Raw genomic sequence first — 20946 nt, 5'->3', positions numbered from 1 at the left:
CTGCGTAACTGTTGATGCAGGGCCCTCAGGATGCACAACCTCTGTACGGTCAGGAGTCTCAGTCTCTGGTTCCCCTTGCCTTGAGTCAGATGGGTCAGCGTCTACCTCAGCAGACACATCCAGCTCCTGCAGTTGCTGGGTATCCCATTGAAACAATTCCGTTACCAGGTCCCCTTGTTTCTTGCGGCCAACCTCAATGCCTCTCTCTTGGCAAAGATTTTGCAGGTCCGCCAGGCACATTTTCTTGTAGTTCCCGGACATTTCCACGCCAAATAAAATAAAACTTTTGGGGAGGGGTACTGGCTACACAGTCTCTCTGTATATATAAAAAATATATTGCCTTCCAGCTACACCAACGAATTAGTTCGTTTCTCGATAGCGCTAGCGCTATCGCAGATACTTTCAGCACAACACAGATCCCACCACTGCCACCACTGTCACAGGAGCCCTAGTGGCTGACCGCACTTAGCCTTCTAAACGGTGCCAGCGCACAGATCGTGCGAACTCTGGTCGCAGTCAATGCGCAGGAACCGTTAAGAATTAGCCGCAGACAACTCAGAAGGGAGCCTGTGAGACACGGGTGATTACAACGTCACCTACTGGTTCAGAGTAAACTGCCACCACCGCGGTTACTATGGGACCGTGGGGCCCACTAACTGACTGACTAATCCTGCGAATAAAACGGTTAAACACACGATATTCTGTCTAGCCAACAACAAACAAACAGTAGCGTATCTTCAGAGACCCGGGATCATTTCTGTGTGTGCTGATAAGCAGGGTAGCGGAAAGTGAATGACTTGGAGAAAGTCGTTTATTCACGCAATATAAATAATTAATATATACAGACAATTATGAAAATCAACAATTATGAAAACAGTAATAGCCAGTATGAAAAATAAAAGAAGGGAGAAAAATACTTAGTTGCTGGAAAGATGTCCTTATTGTGGGAAGAATCATAAAGTCCTTGGTTTCAAAGTCCAGAGTTCAGAGTTCAGACCAGGTGGATGCCAGCATATCCTCAAGCTGGCATCTGATGAGTGCAAGATGGTTCAGTGTGGAGGACACAGCCCGCCTGCTGGCTCTGTGCTTTTGATGAAGCTGGTTTGGGGGTGTGGCAATGCCAGCCCCCTCTGAGCTACCAGCAAATGACAGTTCATTCCCTCTGAGAGATTTTAGAGCTAAACTTATGAATTGCTGTAACTCCTGAACCATACACGTTACATTTAGGGGGGTAACAGCTTCATACTTGGAGGAAAATACAGATTAATATGATACCTGACATGGCTAGTGCATCAGATCAGGGTCCTGAGTAGATTCATACCTGGGTGGTAGGGGCCCCGGGCCCCTCTCGACTGGTATCAAGAGATCCAGCATGACCCTACGGATCCAATGATACCGCTCTCATAACCACCCTATTTATTGTATTCTGTAAATGGGCAAAAGATTATATTGTACATTCATTTCTTCCTGCTAAGGCCGGAGTCAGCCTGACTGGAGTCCAGCTGTGTCTGCTTCTTGGCTATGAAAGGCCCTGTTGGCTCCTTCAATTAACATCTGAATGTGAAATCTGCTTAGACAACTGAGTTTACACCTCTGGCTTGATCAGCAGTCACAGGGCCAGTCTTCCTGCCAGCTGCTTGTCACCTTATACCTGATGGATGGGCCATCAGCACAGCTTGAAGCCAGGGACTCTCTGGGCCCAGGTTCATTAGCATATCAAAAGGGCCAACCAGCATTTGGAATGGTGCTCTCTTTGCTAAGAAAAGGACTGCAGACCTCCTACACAATAAATCCAGATTGTACCGATTTGAAGCGCAATCGACGCAGGAATCGAGTGCGATCGTTCTTTTCTTCACGGGCGGTTCCAGGACGCGCCTGCGTCCCCGCAATCGTCCGTGACAGATGCCAAGAACCCGAAAGCTCACAAACTTGGTTATTGAGTAGTGACTGTGTGTCCAGGTTACAAAAAATGGACAGAGCCAGAAACAAATTTCACTGGAAAAATATAAACTGCAGGCCTTCTTACCCTGTTAATGGCAGGGTTCTCAAACTTTGCCCAGATGGTCACTGGGTGACTGAGATTAATATTCAGGGAAGTGGGTGGAGCCTATAATAGCCAATCAAAATTCACCTGTTGATTTTCAAGGGGAATATTTAACCACTTGAGGACCCACCCTTTACCCCCCCTTAAGGACCAGCGGCGTTTTAGCTAACTAGGGGGATGATGTGCTGGGGGGGTCTGATCGCTCCTGCCTGATGGGTGTTGCGGGGGGGGGGGACACCTCAAAGCCCCCCTCCGCGGCGAGATTCCCCCCCTCCCTCTCCTCCCTGTTCCCCCTGGTGATCTGGGCTGCACAGGACGCTATCCGTCCTGTGCAGCCAGTGACAGGCTGTCCCCTGTCACATGGCGGCGATCCCCGGCCGCTGATTGGCCGGGGATCGCCGATCTGCCTTACGGCGCTGCTGCGCAGCAGCGCCGTACAATGTAAACAAAGAAGATTATTTCCGCTTGTGTTTACATTTAGCCTGCGAGCCGCGATCGGCGGCCCGCAGGCTATTCACGGAGCCCCCCGCCGTGAATTGACAGGAAGCAGCCGCTTACACGAGCGGCTGCTTCCTGATTAATTAGCTTGCAGCCGGCGACGCAGAACTGCGTCGCTGGTCCTGCAGCTGCCACTTTGCCGACGCGCGGTATGAGTGCGCGGTCGGCAAGTGGTTAAATTGCTGCCATTTTTACACTGGTAATAGTAGATGCCTCAAACTTGCTACAGTTTGTCATTGGGTGACTAGGGTTCAAATGCTGGAGAGGGGCGGAGTCACAAACCGCCAATCTGATTTATTTAATTTCTATGGGAATATATAAATTATTGATGCCAAAGACCACAAACCAGTGTTTGTGTCTTAGAAAAAGTGGGCGGAGCCAACACCAGCCAAATACATACCCGGGCAACGCCAGGTCATCAGCTAGTATATATATATATATATATACAGTATATATATATATATAGCATAGGCCTATCTGTCACATTAAAGTGGTACAGCATTACAGCCGCTTTGAAACGCATTCAACACCTACAATGCAGCAGTAGCAGAGCAGGGACAAGGTCCTCCAGCACCCAAGGCTGAGGCACCAAAGTGCGCCCCTCCATCCCTTCCACCCCAGCCATCACACACTGATTGCTATTAGACTAAGAGGGCCACAGGGCCCCCAACACCTTAATATCTAGTTATCTGGCCTGCAGTCACTGCTATGTATCCCCTTTTCTTATTTCTTTCTGCTTCATACACAATTAGGAATGACAGCTGAATGAATTGTGCGCCCCCTCCTACACTGCGCCCTGAGGCTGGAGCCTCTCCAGCCTATGCCTCATCCCTGAGCAGTAGCGTTGCGGTATAACATGTTGTGGTATGGTAACACGTCGCAAATGCACATTAGCAGGTGCAGTAAGCCATACTTTTCATTGACTGTATGAGACACAACACGACTGTAACATGCGGTATGACTTTTTCTTTCTGTTGTGTTTCTGTTATACAGGGAACACAACCTCCCACTGTAAACATGGTCTAGGGCTTTAGTTACAGTAAATACATGTTGGTGCCAACAAACATCCAGTATATGCTGTTTGTAATTTTTGCACAAACATTGGCAGTTCTCTGCACCTATGGCAAATAAAGGCGCCTGTAAATTTGGGAACCCAGGAAGGCCGATACCAATATATTTGTATTGAATAGAGAGTGTCTGTATTTAATATTGATATTTTACTATGGCCAAACTTAATCCTACTCTCACACAGAACCCTCCAACCCAATGCCTAGCCCTTAGCACTCCCCAACACACTACCTGCCTAAACCTACACTCCCCCCACACTACCTACCTAATCCTACACTCTACCCCCAACACACTACCTGCCTAAACCTACACCACCCCCACACTACCTACCTAATCCTACACTCACCCCCAACACACTACCTTCCTAAACCTACACTCCCCCACACTAATTTAAATAATGATGATTGGTCTCATGTGTATATTTAAATTGTATCAAATTTTATTAATAGATAAACAAATAAAAACCTGGGATATAAATGGGAGGGGGTTGGGTAAAAACACATATAAACAGTAAACACACTGCGGGGCTACGTTTATCACTTTGCTGGCCAGCTATAATTGTATATATATATATATTACGGTTACTCATGCATACATACACTCAGCACATTCAACCTATACTGGTTTCAAACAGTGGTACCACTTAGTTAGTCCTTTAGGCTGCGCAGCAGAGGGATAGATGCTGTTAGTAGGCAGTTATTAGCAAGAGTATGTCTTATTCACATGCATGCAGTTCTGTTGACGGCAAAAAGATCAATCATTTAGTTGTGCCCAAGCGGCTAGTAGTGCATGCTTTAGCGTTAGAAAAAACAGATAAATAAGCAGTCCTTAGGTTCTATGCGGATATGTATAAACAGTAATGTTATTCTGTTTGATAGTCAATCTGCTGAGAGCATAGGTATCTCACCGCTATCTTCCGCTGCTGTGCTTTTCCAATGCGCCTTTTGGATGCAAGTGGATTTACCGTTGGCAGAGCGGTCTGTGCTGAGTGGTGGCGTGCGGACCCTAAGGCGGCCGGCGTCCCAGCCTGCTTAGTCACTGGGTCTCCGCAATCACCTTCCTCCTCGCTCAGCGTTTTTCCGTCTTTCCAGTACTTTTTAGGCGGCGGTGCGTGAGGGTAACCAGCTCGGCCAGACGCGACGTAGCTCCGCCCACCTCCCTACCTAATCCTACACTCTACCCCCAACACACTACCTACCTAATCCTACACTCCACCCACAACACACTACCTGCCTAAACTCCCCCCACACTACCTGCCTAATCCTACACTCCACCCCCTGCACACACTACCTGCCTACCCCCCCCCCCCCTCACACGCGACCTGTCTAACACCTAAACTTCCCCACCCACACACACTACCTACCTAATACTAAACTCCCCCTTCCCCACACGCTACCTACCTATCAGGAAACTCCCCCAACGTAATGTCTTCAAAAAAATATTGGCATTTGGGCGCCTGTGGTGACCGATATAGTGGATGCTATATCAGCACCCAAATAGCAATATTTTCTATTGGTGCCTATGGCAGCACCCAATTGGTCCACTTGTCACATGCACCTTTTTCTTCTTCCATTCTCTGCATTCATTCTTGAAGTTGTTAATTATACTCATTTTCCCAGTACTGGTGTGCGATATTAGCGTCAGTTTGTTGAAGAGCAGCGTGGACACATATCTACAGCATACCACTGTGCCTGAATGCAGATGCGTGCCTCATCAAATGAATGGCAGCCCATGTGATGATAAAGGCTGTGCCGGCCAGACTACAATGCATAGCTGTGTGCATAAAGCCACACTAGACTAGTGATGTGTGCTACCTGGTACTTCCTATAAAGACTGGTTTACATTAGCAAACAAAAGTAATAGGCATACATCCCAACTTTTTTAGATGAGAAAAAGGGACACTTTAGCCACGCCCCTGTCACACCCCTGGTCACGCCTCTAGTCACGCATACCATAAAGATTTCATAAGAAACATATGTTGTTATAATTCAAACCACACTGGTCCTTTCTATCCTGGTTTATTTTCCTTCATAGTAACATTTTAAAATTAGTAATATATGAATTTAAAGGTTGGGAATAAAGTTTAGAGTCAATCAAACACATTTTTAGTTTAAAAATATATATATTTACATAGAAAGAGGGACAAAGTCCTGAACGAGGGACAAATGAGGGTGAAAGAGGGACAGAGCTCCCAATAAGGGACTGTCCCTCCGAAAAAGGGACAGTTGGGAGCTATGTAGTAATAGGTGTTTCAAACACCATTATTTCTCCATTGGCACATTAGCAGCCGCCTTTGGGCTAGCCCCGCCTACAGCTGCGGCCGCGTGCACCGCACACATACCCCAAGAGGAAGGAAGAGTGCGGAACCAGCGCCGGAAGCCGCGCGTCACTACTCCGCGAGGCAAATGACGTCAGATGCGTCTGTCGTCAGACAAGAGGAGCTGCAGATCGCTGGAGTGCTCGGAGGATCCGCGGAATGATGGAAGGAGGCGCAGATGCCTGCAGTGAGGTGTGGAGCCGCGAATGGAAGCAGTGAGGGGAGGAGCCACAGATAACGGGAGTGGAGTGTGAAGCCGCCGATGGCTGAAGTGGAGTCTGTAGCCGGGGAGGAGTGGCGGCTGTACAGGTACCCTCAGCAATAGCGTCCCTGGAGGGAAGGAGGCTAGGCCAGAACTGCAGTACCGCTGAAAAGGCCTCAGCTGCGGCCACTGCTACAGCGCTGCGGGAGGGTCAGGATGAAATCTAGCGCTTCTGCTCGAGCGCTAAGTGCCGCGCGTGGGAAGCTTATGAGAGCCCCGCTGTCCTCGAGGCAGATGACAGAAGAAGAGGGAGGAGCCGCGCGTGGGAAGCCTACAGAAGCCTCGCTGTCCTCGAGGCAGATGACAGAAGAGGGAGGAGCGCGCGTGGGAAGCCTACAGAAGCCCCGCTGTCCTCGAGGCAGATGACAGAAGAAGAGGGAGGAGCCGCGCGTGGGAAGCCTACAGAAGCCCCGCTGTCCTCGAGGCAGATGACAGAAGAGGGAGGAGCCGCGCGTGGGAAGCCTACAGGTACAGAAGCCCCGCTGTCCTCGAGGCAGATGACAGAAGAGGGAGGAGCGCGCGTGGGAAGCCTACAGAAGCCCCGCTGTCCTCGAGGCAGATGACAGAAGAAGAGGGAGGAGCCGCGCGTGGGAAGCCTACAGAAGCCCCGCTGTCCTCGAGGCAGATGACAGAAGAAGAGGGAGGAGCCGCAGATGCCAGAAGTAAAGGGAGGAGCCTCGGTTGTGGAATGTACAGGTACTGCCCTCAGCATGTGCATCGCTGACAGGAGGGAGGAGACCCCAGAGGGAAAGTGCCGCTGACCAGGAGGGCGTTCCAGATGGTTCATCCACTGTAAGTTCCTGCTTGTTGTCTCCTAGCAACTCCTCACTTGCATGATGTTGATTCCATCACCCCTGCTTGTTACAGCTTGTCAGTCACCCACTAAATGCCAGCTGTCATTCTCATCCTCATTCATCACCTCATTCCCATCCTCTGTTTTTATTCAGTGTGTTGCTATACTATTTTTGTGATGTGCAAGGCAATTTGAAATGTGTGAGGTCGCATCACAGTGCCACGTTGCGGAGCTGCGTTATAAAGTCTTATAATGCAGCTTACCGCACTGCAGTGCTAATCCTATGGGCAGTTCACAGTGCGACGTTAATGTCGTGTTGAAAAAAATGTTGCGTTGTGGTAACTCACTGTTTGCAGTGCGTTACCTCTAAACACAGACACATTGAGACTTTAACGTCACATTGAACCGCAACGTCCCCACTGTAAATGCGACTTAAATGAAATGACCCCAAGGGTGCATTCACACTATGTGTGTTGCGTTGCACAGTAAGGTCTGGAACCCACTAGGAGCACTTTTCTGAGCGCTTAGTGATTTCAAAAGCTCTTGCTAATCTAATGCTATGGATTTAATGTCACTTGAGCTATGTGATTTTATAAAATCCCCCATAGCATTGCATTAGCAGGAACTTTTTCAAATCATTAGCGCTTAGAAAAGGCTGCTAGCGGGTTTGAGCCCTATTACAGCATATGAACTTGCATCCCATAGAGTTGTGTGGACAGTTAGTTGACATGCAGTGTTGCTGTGCAATGCAATGTGCAAAATGTTTGGTCCTCAGCTGTCTGAAAAAAGTTGAATGCAGTTTCAAGGTGGCCACTAACAGTCCAATTTCTAGTAAAAAATCGTTTGAGCGATCAGATAATTCTGATCGGAAGAAAAATCGTTCACTACACCATCAACGAACCAATCTTTGCTTTCTATCTTCACAACCAACAAGAAAATCCAAATTTTGGTTTGACGAAAATGTAATTGGACGACTTATTTTATAATCATCCGTAATCGATTGTGCCCATCAACTGAGATTATTTACAACCAATCCAATCAGAATTTCTGATCGCTCCAATGATTTTTCGCTAGGTGACCGTTAGTAGCCACCTTTAGAAACCTCTGAAAAAGAAAACACTTAACTAGGTAAACAACTTATTTTTTAGCAATTTCTTGCTTAGTGGGAGCTATGAAGGATACCCGCGATAACATGTTGAGATGGACGTGTATATACTGTGGTAAGCACACAAATAATTGGATTGTGTTCCTTTGCTTTTATTTTTCTGTATAAAAAAAAGGTAACATTTAGGCATGCAAGTGACAGTTTTTCTCATTTTGGGACTATCGGACCATACCCTCACTGATAAGAATTATAGCCATTCAACTTTTTCCTAACAGAAAATAGCTTCTGAGTGCAAGAAATATATAAAAAAGGTAATTAGTTCTGAGAAGCTAAAAGACTGTCAGAATATAAGACAATACAATGTTAAACATTCTTTTCATAGCTGATATGCAGAAAAAAAAACAAATCTGCAGGATTCTAATAGTAATTTTAGGAGTAGGAGGATAGATACAATTTAAAAAAAAAAATCAGTTTATTTTCACCTTGGTTTTCTTTTAAGGGCCCTTTCACAGGGGCGGTGTGCACCCGAACCGCCGGGCAATAAAAGTCTATGGAGACTTTCATACGTCTGCGGTATGGCGCAAGAACGACAGAAGGGATGTTTTTGACAACATCCCCGGCGCAGGTCCAAAACTACGTAACCATGCGGCTTTTGCATCGAGTTACTGACGCAATTTTGTGGAGTGCATGCGCAGAAGTGTATTTTAACTACTCTTCCACATACCCGAAGCAGGAAGTGATGGCAAGAGCGCATCACTTCCTGCTTGGCCGGTGGCAGTGTTCTCTGAAGGACTGTTTTTGATGATGCGGTGTGTGGGGCATCACCAACGCTGGTTTACACTATGAAATCAGCCTAACAGTATTTTATGGGTAAGGTTTGAACAATACCTCCTTGGAGAAATCTCTAGAGAAAAGTTAATATCATATGCGCCTATGTGTTGCATTGCACAATAATTCCACATGTGAACTCACTGTCCCCTCACTGCATTGTGACTGATCATGTTTTCCTAACTCACTAAAAAATGTGCTTCACCACAACTGTAAACCCGATTTCTTGAATTATTACGATGGACTAACACTGCTTTGCTAACTTACAGAAGCGAACATACCATTGCAAAATAGTTGCATCGCATTTGCTATGTGGTTACCATATATGCTCGAGTATAAGACAAATTTTTGAGACCAAAAAAGTGGCCCAAAAGTGGGGGTCTCGGCGGGGGCATAACTAGGCCCCATCGGGCCCCCCTGTAGATTTTCAGAGCGGGCCCCCCCCCTCCCTGGGGCCCGCACGGAGCCGTTTTGTGGGGGCTGGAGGGGTTGCAGCATGAGGGGAAAGCCGTGGCCACAGTCGGCGGGGAGAGGGGAAGTCCCCCCCCTCTCCCTCACCTCGGGGCTCTCCCCTCTGCGCTCCCCTCCAGCTTAAATGTGCGTCCGTGGGCAGCAGCGGGCAGCAAACAAATACATTCCTTCCATGCACTCCAGCCTGCGTCCCTCTCGCTAGCCTCTGACCCGGTATAACAGGAAGTCGCGTCAGAGGCTAGCGACAGGAACGCAGGCTGGAGCGCACGGAAGGTATGTATTTGTTTCCTGCTCGTCGCTGCCCACGGACACACATTTAAGCTGGAGGGGAGCTCAGAGGGGAGAGCCCCGAGGTGAGGGAGAGGGGGGGAACCTCCCCTCTCCCCGCCGACTGTGGCCACGGCTTTTCCCTCGTGCTGCCACCCCTCCAGCCCCCACAAAATGGCCCCGTGCGTTTCCCCCCCCTCCTTTCCATACCCTCCACCGCAACATAAAAGACCACAGCTGCATATGCAGAGCGGTGGTGCCTCTATGATCAGTGTCTGCGCTGTGTCCCGAATGCTACTCATAAACTGGGGGTTCTCTAAACTCCTGCCGGCCATAGCAGATAATCTAATATAGTTTTTTGTGGTTCCTCCGAGTGTCCAAGTATCCCCCGGCATATATATATTACTTCTGTTCTTCTCGGTTACTGGCCCGTGCTGTGGTGATCCTGTACAGTAACGCTCCCGCCTACAGGACCAGACGTCCTAGCATACCTCTGTGTGGTCCACCCCAGTGTCCTATCTTCTGGCATATGTACAGTATGGAACTTGTGGTTCCATGTCTCCCGGTTACCGGCCCGTGTTGTGGTGATCACATACATTGGGTACTTCCACCCGCCAGAGCAGACCTTCTAGCAGCATACCTCTCTGTGGTCCGCCGAGTGTCCTATCCCACGCATATGTAAAGTATGGTACTTGTGGTTTCTTCCATTCTGGTTACCGGCCCATGCTGTGAAATTTTCTAAGCAGTTTGTTAACCGCATGTTCGTTGCTATGACACACCGTCTAGTGGCGCCTCATCACGTGCGCCCCTGTGAGGTCATAGCAACGAGAGGGAATTTCACAGCGCGGGCCAGTAAAAGGGAGAGATGGAACCACAAGCACCATACTGTACATATGCCTGAAGATAGGACACTCGGGGGTGACCACACAGAGGTATGCTAGAACGCCTGGTCCTGTGGGCAGGAGTTTTACTGTACTCACTACAGCATGGGCTGGTAACTGGGAGAGATGGAGTGGCAAGTAACGTACTGTACATATGCCAGGGGATAGGACACTCAAGGGGGGACCAGAAAGAGATATGCTAGAACGCCTGCTCTGGCGGGCTGGCGTTTACTATACACAATCACCACAGTGCAGGCCAGTAACCAGGAGCAACAGAAGCACAAGTACTGTGCATACCGTTATGCTGAGGGATACTGGGACACTCAGGGGGACCACAAAGTGGTATGCTACAACTTCTGCTCTGGCAGGCAGGGGTTTACAGGGCCACCAAAGTTTACCAGTAGCACTCAGAGACACTGCAGACACTGATCAGAAAAATATAGAAACTACTGGCAACTAAAGTTTGTATCTATGACTGTATGTATGTGATTGAAATCACAAAATGCTTTGTTCTGCACCATAGGGCCACAGCATTTCTCACCCTCGGCTAATTCTTGGGTCCAGCATTTTTTCCCATTTTTCTGTGTAAAAGATGGGGGTCGGCTTATTCTCGAGTATATACGGTATATTGCCCAACGCCACACAGGGGGATATTTAGGCTTCTTTCAGGTTCGTTTCTCCCTGGGCACTGTATTGCAGACTCTGTAGATCACAACAGAGCTAAAAAGTGACAATGTGCATTTAGCATGTGGTGCAACACATAGAGTACAAAAAAGTATGCTTCACTAACATGCAATCATGCAAACATGATTTCTTGCAATGTTACGATGGACTAGACCACACTGCTTTGCTAACTTGCCAATATGAATGTACCATAGCAATATAATTGTATAGCATTTGCTATGTGATTGCCGTATATTGTGTAACGTATGATTGTAAAAGTAGCCTTAAGCAGGACATACACTCATTGATTTCTCGAGATGATATATGGCCAATTTGATTGCTTTGATCGAATCAGTGATAAATCCGTGTAGCATTTTGCCTGATTGAAGTGCTTATTAACGCCTTAGGCACCAAGGACGTTACAGTTATGTCCTCTGTGTGGCTGCCTGCTGGTGATAGGACATAACTGTAACGTCCTTAATCCCGCCACTCCCGATGCGATCGCACGCACCTTAAAGGGGAAATTAAGCTGTCATGTGACAGCTGACATCTCCCCTCGCTCACTGATCAGGAGCCATAGCGATTGGCTCCTGATCACGTGATCACTACGATCGACGCTGATTGTAGTGATCACTGAAGCAGCGGCGGCAGAAGGAAGTGTGGGTCCTGGCTTGATGATGTCATCAAGCCGGGACTGGAACTTAGCAGTAGCGCGAGGCTGGATGGTGGGGAGAGCTGCTCTTCACTGGTGCTGGGGAGGTGAGTAATGCCTGCTAGCCATACTTGGGACACCTATCTATACTGTGGACACCCATGCCTAGCTATTTATACTTGGGGATACCTATGCCTGGCTATCTAAACGGGGGACTTATAAATTATTCTAACTGGTCCTTAAGGGGGGTTTAGATGCCAGTCCTCAAGTGGTTAAGCCATTTCTGGGCAAAATCGCTCAGTTAGGTTGAATTTTGGTCGATGGGCGGTGGATCTGACGCTCGTCACTAGTGGCGTTCATTCGATTTCACAAGCAATGGAGCTACTCTCACCTGTCTGCTGCATGGTCCCCAGGCAGGCACAAACAGATTTTCAAAGATTTTATGCTGAAATCAGTTGACAATCTGTGTGTAGATAAGATAAAACAATAACAAGATGAAAATGTATGAGAAAAGGTCTTTCCTTCTAAAGCAAATTAGTGTGTGCTTTTTTGGGTGAATTACCTTCTTCTGATATGTAGAAAGTGCAGTCCTTGGTTGTTATACTTCTTCGTGGCTCTAACTTGTTCCTACAGCTCCATTTCTGTAGCCTGTCATTGTTTTTTCTCCCCTCTAGTATTTATTGAGGTATTATAAACATACATATGTTATTCAACCAGATGCAGAAAAAGTATCTTTGAATCCAGTCTGGTATATCAGTATGAGAGAACTAAAAGTAACAAAGAGAGCTATAACCATTGCATATTATAAAATATACAGCAACCACATGTTTCATATGTGTAAGTGCAGGAATAATTTTGTATGGTTTGACTAAAATTCCATGTTATCTTAACACAGTCTCCAGAAACAATAAGTATTGGATGTTGTTATAACCGCTTATGTGGGCATTTTTTTTTTGCCGTCTGGAGATATTTTTAGGTTAATTTTTTTCCATTTGAAGTTGCTGTAAAGTAATTATATAATCTGGCAGTCTGGTGAGGTGTGGCATGGCTATTGAGGGGATATGGAGGAGACCATGCATCTAAGGAGGCGTTTATACTTTAAGAAAGTAGAAATAAAGCTGCAAGAGTTGGTTTTAAAAAAGCTGATGTTTTCTAGCAAGTCTTCAAGACTAAATTGTTGATATTTAAACATTCCATACATTTAAATTTTTTACCATTCAAACGTCCTCTTTCACATACAAATAGTAAAACCTGCAAAAGATACACATTCCTTTAGATAATAAGCTCACAAGGGCATTGGTTATCTCTCTTTGGTTTCTTTAGTTACTGTTCATTTTGGTTCATTGCTATGGATTTGTCATTTTGACTTGTTTTATTGTCTATCATTTGTGCATTACACTTGTCTTAGTCTTTAGGCAGGTCTTTTTCAGGCGCATGACCATAGACCTAGATGACTTCCGGTCCGACGCAGATCACTGCAGGAGCCGCCCAGGAATGTAGGTATGCGCTTACGTTAGATAGAGCACTTCCGGAGCAGCGCACCACAATGTGGGGAGTGTGAACTCTCCCATACACTCTTATTGCCCGGTGGTGTGTTGCAATAAATTTACCGCACCACGACGCCCCAGTGTGAAAAGGCCCCTAAGGTCATGGTGGCTGGATAGTGTAATGGTTAAGGGCTCTGCCTCTGATGTAGGAGTCCTGGGTTCAAATCCTGGCTCTTCCTGCTCAGTAAGCCAGCACCTGTTCAGTAAGGAGTTCATTGGGCAAGACTCCCTAACACTGCTCCAGCCTACTGAGTGAGCTCTAGTGGCTGCCTCACAAGCGCTTTGAGTCCGACAGGAGAAAGGCGCTATACAAAAAAAAGGAATTATTATCTATAGATTTCTTTGTATGTTATATTTGTATATAGTATTTATAGAAGATAAAACAATGACAAGATGAAAATGTATGAGAAAAGGTCTTTCCTTCTAAAGCAAATTAGTGTGTGCTTTTTTGGGTGAATTACCTTCTTCTGATATGTAGAAAGTGCAGTCCTTGGTTGTTATACATCTTCGTGGCTCTCACTTGTTCCTACAGCTCCATTTCTGTAGCCTGTCATTGTTTTTTCTCCCCACTAGTATTTATTGAGGTATTATAAACATACATATGTTATTCAACCAGATGCAGAAAAAGTATCTTTGAATCCAGTCTGGTATATCAGTATGAGAGAACTAAAAGTAACAAAAAGAGCTATAACCATTGCATATTATAAAATATACAGCAACCACATGTTTCATATGTGTAAGTGAAGGAATAATTTTGTATGGTTTGACCAATGTTCCATGTTATCTTAACACAGTCTCCAGAAACAATAAGTATTGGATGTTGTTATAACCGCTTATGTGGGCATTTTTTTTTGCCGTCTGGAGATATTTTTAGGTTAATTTTTTTCCATTTGAAGTTGCTGTAAAGTAATTATATAATCTGGCAGTCTGGTGAGGTGTGGCATGGCTATTGAGGGGATATGGAGGAGACCATGCATCTAAGGAGGCGTTTATACTTTAAGAAAGTAGAAATAAAGCTGCAAGAGTTGGTTTTAAAAAAGCTGATGTTTTCTAGCAAGTCTTCAAGACTAAATTGTTGATATTTAAACATTCCATACATTTAAATTTTTTACCATTCAAACGTCCTCTTTCACATACAAATAGTAAAACCTGCAAAAGATACACATTCCTTTAGATAATAAGCTCACAAGGGCATTGGTTATCTCTCTTTGGTTTCTTTAGTTACTGTTCATTTTGGTTCATTGCTATGGATTTGTCATTTTGACTTGTTTTATTGTCTATCATTTGTGCATTACACTTGTCTTAGTCTTTAGGCAGGTCTTTTTCAGGCGCATGACCATAGACCTAGATGACTTCCGGTCCGACGCAGATCACTGCAGGAGCCGCCCGGGAATGTAGGTATGCGCTTACGTTAGATAGAGCACTTCCGGAGCAGCGCACCACAATGTGGGGAGTGTGAACTCTCCCATACACTCTTATTGCCCGGTGGTGTGTTGCAATAAATTTACCGCACCACGACGCCCCAGTGTGAAAAGGCCCCTAAGGTCATGGTGGCTGGATAGTGTAATGGTTAAGGGCTCTGCCTCTGATGTAGGAGTCCTGGGTTCAAATCCTGGCTCTTCCTACTCAGTAAGCCAGCACCTATTCAGTAAGGAGTTCATTGGGCAAGACTCCCTAACACTGCTCCAGCCTACTGAGTGCGCTCTAGTGGCTGCCTCACAAGCGCTTTGAGTCCGACAGGAGAAAGGCGCTATACAAAACAAAGGAATTATTATCTATAGATTTCTTTGTATGTTATATTTGTATATAGTATTTATAGAAGATAAAACAATGACAAGATGAAAATGTATGAGAAAAGGTCTTTCCTTCTAAAGCAAATTAGTGTGTGCTTTTTTGGGTGAATTACCTTCTTCTGATATGTAGAAAGTGCAGTCCTTGGTTGTTATACTTCTTGGCTCTCACTTGTTCCTACAGCTCCATTTCTGTAGCCTGTCATTGTTTTTTCTCCCCACTAGTATTTATTGAGGTATTATAAACATACATATGTTATTCAACCAGATGCAGAAAAAGTATCTTTGAATCCAGTCTGGTATATCAGTATGATAGAACTAAAAGTAACAAAGAGAGCTATAACCATTGCATATTATAAAATATACAGCAACCACATGTTTCATATGTGTAAGTGAAGGAATAATTTTGTATCTTTTGACCAATGTTCCATGTTATCTTAACACGGTCTCCAGAAACAATAAGTATTGGATGTTGTTATAACCGCTTATATGGGCATTTTTTTGCCGTCTGGAGATATTTTTAGGTTAATTTTTTTTCCATTTGATGTTCCTGTAAAGTAATTATATAATCTGGCAATCTGGTGAGGTGTGGCATGGCTATTGAGGGGATATGGAGGAGACCATGCATCTAAGGAGGCGTTTGAACTTTAAGAAAGTAGAAATAAAGCTGCAAGAGTTGGTTTTAAAAAAGCTGATGTTTTCTAGCAAGTTTTCAAGACTAAATTGTTGTAATTTAAACATTCCATACATTAATTTTTTACCATTCAAACGTCCTCTTTCACATACAAATAGTAAAACCTGCAAAAGATACACATTCCTTTAGATAATAAGCTCACAAGGGCATTGGTTATCTCTCTTTGGTTTCTTTAGTTACTGTTCATTTTGGTTCATTGCTATGGATTTGTCATTTTGACTTGTTTTATTGTCTATCATTTGTGCATTACACTTGTCTTAGTCTTTAGGCAGGTCTTTTTCAGGCGCATGACCATAGACCTACATGACTTCCGGTCCGACGCAGATCACTGCAGGAGCCGCCCAGGAATGTAGGTATGCGCTTGCGTTAGATAGAGCACTTCCGGAGCAGCGCACCACAATGTGGGGAGTGTGAACTCTCCCATACACTCTTATTGCCCGGTGGTGTGTTGCAATAAATTTACCGCACCACGACGCCCCAGTGTGAAAAGGCCCCTAAGGTCATGGTGGCTGGATAGTGTAATGGTTAAGGGCTCTGCCTCTGATGTAGGAGTCCTGGGTTCAAATCCTGGCTCTTCCTACTCAGTAAGCCAGCACCTATTCAGTAAGGAGTTCATTGGGCAAGACTCCCTAACACTGCTCCAGCCTACTGAGTGCGCTCTAGTGGCTGCCTAACAAGCGCTTTGAGTCCGACAGGAGAAAGGTGCTATACAAAAAAAAGGAATTATTATCTATAGATTTCTTTGTATGTTATATTTGTATATAGTATTTATAGAAGATAAAACAATGACAAGATGAAAATGTATGAGAAAAGGTCTTTCCTTCTAAAGCAAATTAGTGTGTGCTTTTTTGGGTGAATTACCTTCTTCTGATATGTAGAAAGTGCAGTCCTTGGTTGTTATACTTCTTCGTGGCTCTCACTTGTTCCTACGGCTCCATTTCTGTAGCCTGTCATTGTTTTTTCTCCCCACTAGTATGTATTGAGGTATTATAAACATACATATGTTATTCAACCAGATGCAGAAAAAGTATCTTTGAATCCAGTCTGGTATATCAGTATGAGAGAACTAAAAGTAACAAAGAGAGCTATAACCATTGCATATTATAAAATATACAGCAACCACATGTTTCATATGTGTAAGTGAAGGAATAATTTTGTATCTTTTGACCAATGTTCCATGTTATCTTAACACAGTCTCCAGAAACATAAGTATTGGATGTTGATATAACCGCTTATGTGGGCATTTTTTTTTGCCGTCTGGAGATATTTTTAGGTTAATTTTTTTCCATTTGAAGTTGCTGTAAAGTAATTATATAATCTGGCAGTCTGGTGAGGTGTGGCATGGCTATTGAGGGGATATGGAGGAGACCATGCATTTAAGGAGGCGTTTGAACTTTAAGAAAGTAGAAATAAAGCTGCAAGAGTTGGTTTTAAAAAAGCTGATGTTTTCTAGCAAGTCTTCAAGACTAAATTGTTGATATTTCAACATTCCATACATTTAAATTTTTTACCATTCAAACGTCCTCTTTCACATACAAATAGTAAAACCTGCAAAAGATACACATTCCTTTAGATAATAAGCTCACAAGGGCATTGGTTATCTCTCTTTGGTTTCTTTAGTTACTGTTCATTTTGGTTCATCGCTATGGATTTGTCATTTTGACTTGTTTTATTGTCTATCATTTGTGCATTACACTTGTCTTAGTCTTTAGGCAGGTCTTTTTCAGGCGCATGACCATAGACCTAGATGACTTCCGGTCCGACGCAGATCACTGCAGGAGCCGCCCCGGAATGTAGGTATGCGCTTGCATTAGATAGAGCACTTCCGGAGCAGCTCACCACAATGTGGGGAGTGTGAACTCTCCCATACACTCTTATTGCCCGGTGGTGTGTTGCAATAAATTTACTGCACCGCGATGCCCCAGTGTGAAAAGGCCCCTAAGGTCATTATCTATAGATTTCTTTGTATGTTATTTTTGTATATAGTATTTATAGAAGATAAAACAATGACAAGATGAAAATGTATGAGAAAAGGTCTTTCCTTCTAAAGCAAATTAGTGTGTGTTTTTTTGGGTGAATTACCTTCTTCTGATATGTAGAAAGTGCAGTCCTTGGTTGTTATACTTCTTCGTGGCTCTCACTTGTTCCTACAGCTCCATTTCTGTAGCCTGTCATTGTTTTTTCTCCCCACTAGTATTTATTGAGGTATTATAAACATACATATGTTATTCAACCAGATGCAGAAAAAGTATCTTTGAATCCAGTCTGGTATATCAGTATGAGAGAACTAAAAGTAACAAAGAGAGTTATAACCATTGCATATTATAAAATATACAGCAACCACGTTTCATATGTGTAAGTGAAGGAATAATTTTGTATCTTTTGACCAATGTTCCATGTTATCTTAACACGGTCTCCAGAAACAATAAGTATTGGATGTTGTTATAACCGCTTATATGGGCATTTTTTTGCCGTCTGGAGATATTTTTAGGTTAATTTTTTTTCCATTTGATGTTGCTGTAAAGTAATTATATAATCTGGCAATCTGGTGAGGTGTGGCATGGCTATTGAGGGGATATGGAGGAGACCATGCATCTAAGGAGGCGTTTGAACTTTAAGAAAGTAGAAATAAAGCTGCAAGAGTTGGTTTTAAAAAAGCTGATGTTTTCTAGCAAGTTTTCAAGACTACATTGTTGGAATTTAAACATTCCATACATTAATTTTTTACCATCCAAACGTCCTCTTTCACATACAAATAGTAAAACCTGCAAAAGATACACATTCCTTTAGATAATAAGCTCACAAGGGCATTGGTTATCTCTCTTTGGTTTCTTTAGTTACTGTTCATTTTGGTTCATTGCTAAGGATTTGTCATTTTGACTTGTTTTATTGTCTATCATTTGTGCATTACACTTGTCTTAGTCTTTAGGCAGGTCTTTTTCAGGCGCATGACCATAGACCTAGATGACTTCCGGTCCGACGCAGATCACTGCAGGAGCCGCCCAGGAATGTAGGTATGCGCTTACGATAGATAGAGCACTTCCGGAGCAGCGTACCACAATGTGGGGAGTGTGAACTCTCCCATACACTCTTATTGCCCGGTGGTGTGTTGCAATAAATTTACCGCACCACGACGCCCCAGTGTGAAAAGGCCCCTAAGGTCATGGTGGCTGGATAGTGTAATGGTTAAGGGCTCTGCCTCTGATGTAGGAGTCCTGGGTTCAAATCCTGGCTCTTCCTACTCAGTAAGCCAGCACCTATTCAGTAAGGAGTTCATTGGGCAAGACTCCCTAACACTGCTCCAGCCTACTGAGTGCGCTCTAGTGGCTGCCTCACAAGCGCTTTGAGTCCGACAGGAGAAAGGCGCTATACAAAACAAAGGAATTATTATCTATAGATTTCTTTGTATGTTATATTTGTATATAGTATTTATAGAAGATAAAACAATGACAAGATGAAAATGTATGAGAAAAGGTCTTTCCTTCTAAAGCAAATTAGTGTGTGCTTTTTTGGGTGAATTACCTTCTTCTGATATGTAGAAAGTGCAGTCCTTGGTTGTTATACTTCTTGGCTCTCACTTGTTCCTACAGCTCCATTTCTGTAGCCTGTCATTGTTTTTTCTCCCCACTAGTATTTATTGAGGTATTATAAACATACATATGTTATTCAACCAGATGCAGAAAAAGTATCTTTGAATCCAGTCTGGTATATCAGTATGAGAGAACTAAAAGTAACAAAGAGAGCTATAACCATTGCATATTATAAAATATACAGCAACCACATGTTTCATATGTGTAAGTGAAGGAATAATTTTGTATCTTTTGACCAATGTTCCATGTTATCTTAACACAGTCTCCAGAAACATAAGTATTGGATGTTGTTATAACCGCTTATGTGGGCATTTTTTTTTGCCGTCTGGAGATATTTTTAGGTTAATTTTTTTCCATTTGAAGTTGCTTTAAAGTAATTATATAATCTGGCAGTCTGGTGAGGTGTGGCATGGCTATTGAGGGGATATGGAGGAGACCATGCATTTAAGGAGGCATTTGAACTTTAAGAAAGTAGAAATAAAGCTGCAAGAGTTGGTTTTAAAAAAGCTGATGTTTTCTAGCAAGTCTTCAAGACTAAATTGTTGATATTTCAACATTCCATACATTTAAATTTTTTACCATTCAAACGTCCTCTTTCACATACAAATAGTAAAACCTGCAAAAGATACACATTCCTTTAGATAATAAGCTCACAAGGGCATTGGTTATCTCTCTTTGGTTTCTTTAGTTACTGTTCATTTTGGTTCATCGCTATGGATTTGTCATTTTGACTTGTTTTATTGTCTATCATTTGTGCATTACACTTGTCTTAGTCTTTAGGCAGGTCTTTTTCAGGCGCATGACCATAGACCTAGATGACTTCCGGTCCGACGCAGATCACTGCAGGAGCCGCCCAGGAATGTAGGTATGCGCTTGCGTTAGATAGAGCACTTCCGGAGCAGCTCACCACAATGTGGGGAGTGTGAACTCTCCCATACACTCTTATTGCCCGGTGGTGTGTTGCAATAAATTTACTGCACCGCGATGCCCCAGTGTGAAAAGGCCCCTAAGGTCATTATCTATAGATTTCTTTGTATGTTATTTTTGTATATAGTATTTATAGAAGATAAAACAATGACAAGATGAAAATGTATGAGAAAAGGTCTTTCCTTCTAAAGCAAATTAGTGTGTGCTTTTTTGGGTAAATTGGCTTCTTCTGATATGTAGAAAGTGCAGTCCTTGGTTGTTATACTTCTTGGCTCTCACTTGTTCCTACAGCTCCATTTCTGTAGCCTGTCATTGTTTTTTCTCCCCACTAGTATTTATTGAGGTATTATAAACATACATATGTTATTCAACCAGATGCAGAAAAAGTATCTTTAAATCCAGTCTGGTATATCAGTATGAGAGAACTAAAAGTAACAAAGAGAGCTATAACCATTGCATATTATAAAATATACAGCAACCACATGTTTCATATGTGTAAGTGAAGGAATAATTTTGTATCTTTTGACCAATGTTCCATGTTATCTTAAC

This window comes from Hyperolius riggenbachi, chromosome 2 (assembly GCF_040937935.1).
Source record: "Hyperolius riggenbachi isolate aHypRig1 chromosome 2, aHypRig1.pri, whole genome shotgun sequence".
Classification (NCBI taxonomy): Eukaryota; Metazoa; Chordata; class Amphibia; order Anura; family Hyperoliidae; genus Hyperolius; species Hyperolius riggenbachi.
This window is presented reverse-complemented; position numbering follows the sequence as displayed.